This window comes from Schistocerca piceifrons, unplaced genomic scaffold (genome assembly GCF_021461385.2).
Source record: "Schistocerca piceifrons isolate TAMUIC-IGC-003096 unplaced genomic scaffold, iqSchPice1.1 HiC_scaffold_940, whole genome shotgun sequence".
Taxonomy (NCBI): Eukaryota; Metazoa; Arthropoda; class Insecta; order Orthoptera; family Acrididae; genus Schistocerca; species Schistocerca piceifrons.
Genome location: NW_025729213.1, coordinates 30,001 through 33,726, shown reverse-complemented (window position 1 = coordinate 33,726; position 3,726 = coordinate 30,001). Strand labels below are relative to the sequence as shown.

At 55.5% G+C, this 3,726-nt stretch overlaps 1 non-coding gene across 1 annotated transcript in view; it reads left to right on the top strand.

The window, feature by feature from the left end:
* Window positions 1-2,143: 2,143 nt before the first annotated feature.
* LOC124772472 overlaps window positions 2,144-3,726 on the top strand; it is a 1,909-nt gene continuing 326 nt past the window's right edge. The window contains exon 1 of the ribosomal RNA XR_007014055.1: window positions 2,144-3,726. This exon is cut by the window's right edge and continues 326 nt beyond it. This is a non-coding gene — a ribosomal RNA (small subunit ribosomal RNA).

Sequence of the window (3,726 nt, the reverse complement as noted above, 5' to 3'; positions counted from 1 at the left end):
TAACCTAACCCATGTTGTACCTTAACCTAACCCATGTTGTGCCTCAACCTAACCCATGTTGTGCCTCAACCTAACCCATGTTGTGCCTCAACCTAACCCATGTTGTGCCTTAACCTAACCCATGTTGTGCCTCAACCTAACCCATGTTGTGCCTTAACCTAACCCATGTTGTGCCTTAACCTAACCCATGTTGTGCCTTAACCTAACCCATGTTGTGCCTTAACCTAACCCATGTTGTGCCTTAACCTAACCCATGTTGTGCCTTAACCTAACCCATGTTGTGCCTTAACCTAACCCATGTTGTGCCTTAACCTAACCCATGTTGTCGCCTTAACGTAACCCACGTTGTCGCCTAAACCTGCTCTGTAATTGTTATACGACTCGTTCAATTACTGTAGTGTTGCCCACCCGCAACCCTCGCAATATAGTTCGCTACTCGCACTGCCCGCACCCCTGTGTATCGCTTCATGTTAAACACCTTGCAAGTCTTGCTCACTTTCCACATGCTCCTGCTGTACACTGTAATGTGGATGGCAGCAGGACGTACATGCCGCCCCTCCCCACGTCCCCACCTTGCCCCCTGCCTTCGCAAGCTGGTTGGTGAGAAGTTTGCATGTTCAATGCCCTTCGCATGCGACGTACTCAGGCTACGTTGTGGTGCGGCCTGTGTCAACTGTCCGCTGATGTCGTACGCGTGAACCACAATCTGTACTGCACATTCGTCCTTATGTACTGAATGATACATCGTGGCACATGTGTGACCGCACAACGACTGCGCCCAAAAACGGCGGACCATACAGTGCAAATATTGTGCACGCAGCTACGTGTCGTCTCCCTATGAGAGCTGGATTGCAGTGTGGTACGCCATAGAGACGTGTGGGAGGAACGGACGCCGTGGATGGCGATCAGCATGAGCTGTCTGTTGATGTATTCGGACCTAGTCGTCTCTCCTCACACACCGTGATGGCATGGTGCACCGCGTTCCATATCTGCGACATGCTACAGAGGCCGGTTGACAGTCGTTCGAGCAATGGACATCGCATACGTACGGGGGCCACCTTCCACGTATTGTCTAGGCGTGCACATTTTGTTGCGTGTATGTGGGCAGACGTAGTGTGGCGTGACACCTGACACAGGCATGCAATAATCGTTGAAGTTGCAAATGGCGATGGACGCCTGCGTTTTCTGGTGAAGTTACGCAAATGAACAAATGGTAACCTGTTGTGGTGCGGTTGTTCTCGCTAGGGGTGAATCGGTGATGGCGACGATAGGTTGAGGTACTAACCGGTTGTTCCAGCGATACCCACCATGCCGACGAAACTGAACGGCATCTGGGTGTGAAGCGATACGCGGCGGTGGCTGGGTGGGACCGTCCCCGGCCGGTGAGGGGGCGCCTCCCGGCGTGCTGGCCGCGCGGTGCGTGGGCGCACGCGCTACAGCCGGCTGGTGGGGGCGGCCAGTGGCAGGCGCGCCGGCCGACGGACGCGGCAGGCGTCGCAGCTGCGCGCCGGCGCACCCTGCGCGCGGCGCCGTGCGGCCAAAGTAGGTCCTCGCGGGCCCGGTGCGAAGCGCGGTGGACATCTTCAGTGTGCTGGTCCGATTGAGGACTGTGTGCGTTGAGGATGCGCCGCCGCCCGGCGCTCGGCGCCGCGACGCCGTCTGCTGCTCGGTCGCCCCAGCGGTTCTCGCTGGTGGTTTGTATCGCAGCTGTGCGGATGTGTTGGCGCGTGCGCTGTGCTGGGAGAGTTCGCTTCGGCACCCAAGTGGGGCTTTTGTCCTTCTGTGGCGCTGGCGTTGGAGCTGCCGGTCACCGTAGGTGGCGCGTGTTGTCTCCCGCCGGCAATGCCACGACAGCACGCTCCCGGGCCTCTGTCGGCAGCGGCAAGCTCAGTTGGGAGCACGGGTGGTCGCACCGAAAGCGTCTACTCGCCTAACTCCGGGCGATTGCGCCTCTCTCGAACCCGACCAAGTACTTGGGACGGCGCTGCGCGCCGCCGGGACCTGAGAGGGTTTCGAGGTGTATTGTGCAGGGGAGCTCAGCCTCCTCCTGTTTGCAGAATGATTGAGCGGACGCTTGCGTGTTCGCGCGGGCCCCCGGGACACACTCCCGGGCGGCCGGCTGCTCAGCTCTAGTTGACGCAGCTCCCTGGTTGATCCTGCCAGTAGTCATATGCTTATCTCAAAGATTAAGCCATGCATGTCTCAGTACAAGCCGCATTAAGGTGAAACCGCGAATGGCTCATTAAATCAGTTATGGTTCCTTAGATCGTACCCACGTTACTTGGATAACTGTGGTAATTCTAGAGCTAATACATGCAAACAGAGTCCCGACCAGAGATGGAAGGGACGCTTTTATTAGATCAAAACCAATCGGTCGGCTCGTCCGGTCCGTTTGCCTTGGTGACTCTGAATAACTTTGGGCTGATCGCACGGTCCTCGTACCGGCGACGCATCTTTCAAATGTCTGCCTTATCAACTGTCGATGGTAGGTTCTGCGCCTACCATGGTTGTAACGGGTAACGGGGAATCAGGGTTCGATTCCGGAGAGGGAGCCTGAGAAACGGCTACCACATCCAAGGAAGGCAGCAGGCGCGCAAATTACCCACTCCCGGCACGGGGAGGTAGTGACGAAAAATAACGATACGGGACTCATCCGAGGCCCCGTAATCGGAATGAGTACACTTTAAATCCTTTAACGAGTATCTATTGGAGGGCAAGTCTGGTGCCAGCAGCCGCGGTAATTCCAGCTCCAATAGCGTATATTAAAGTTGTTGCGGTTAAAAAGCTCGTAGTTGGATTTGTGTCCCACGCTGTTGGTTCACCGCCCGTCGGTGTTTAACTGGCATGTATCGTGGGACGTCCTGCCGGTGGGGCGAGCTGAAGGCGTGCGACCGCCTCGTGCGTGCTCGTGCGTCCCGAGGCGGACCCCGTTGAAATCCTACCAGGGTGCTCTTTATTGAGTGTCTCGGTGGGCCGGCACGTTTACTTTGAACAAATTAGAGTGCTTAAAGCAGGCAAGCCCGCCTGAATACTGTGTGCATGGAATAATGGAATAGGACCTCGGTTCTATTTTGTTGGTTTTCGGAACCCGAGGTAATGATTAATAGGGACAGGCGGGGGCATTCGTATTGCGACGTTAGAGGTGAAATTCTTGGATCGTCGCAAGACGAACAGAAGCGAAAGCATTTGCCAAGTATGTTTTCATTAATCAAGAACGAAAGTTAGAGGTTCGAAGGCGATCAGATACCGCCCTAGTTCTAACCATAAACGATGCCAGCCAGCGATCCGCCGCAGTTCCTCCGATGACTCGGCGGGCAGCCTCCGGGAAACCAAAGCTTTTGGGTTCCGGGCGAAGTATGGTTGCAAAGCTGAAACTTAAAGGAATTGACGGAAGGGCACCACCAGGAGTGGAGCCTGCGGCTTAATTTGACTCAACACGGGAAACCTCACCAGGCCCGGACACCGGAAGGATTGACAGATTGATAGCTCTTTCTTGATTCGGTGGGTGGTGGTGCATGGCCGTTCTTAGTTGGTGGAGCGATTTGTCTGGTTAATTCCGATAACGAACGAGACTCTAGCCTGCTAACTAGTCGCGTGACATCCTTCGTGCTGTCAGCGATTACTTTTCTTCTTAGAGGGACAGGCGGCTTCTAGCCGCACGAGATTGAGCAATAACAGGTCTGTGATGCCCTTAGATGTTCTGGGCCGCACGCGCGCTACACTGAA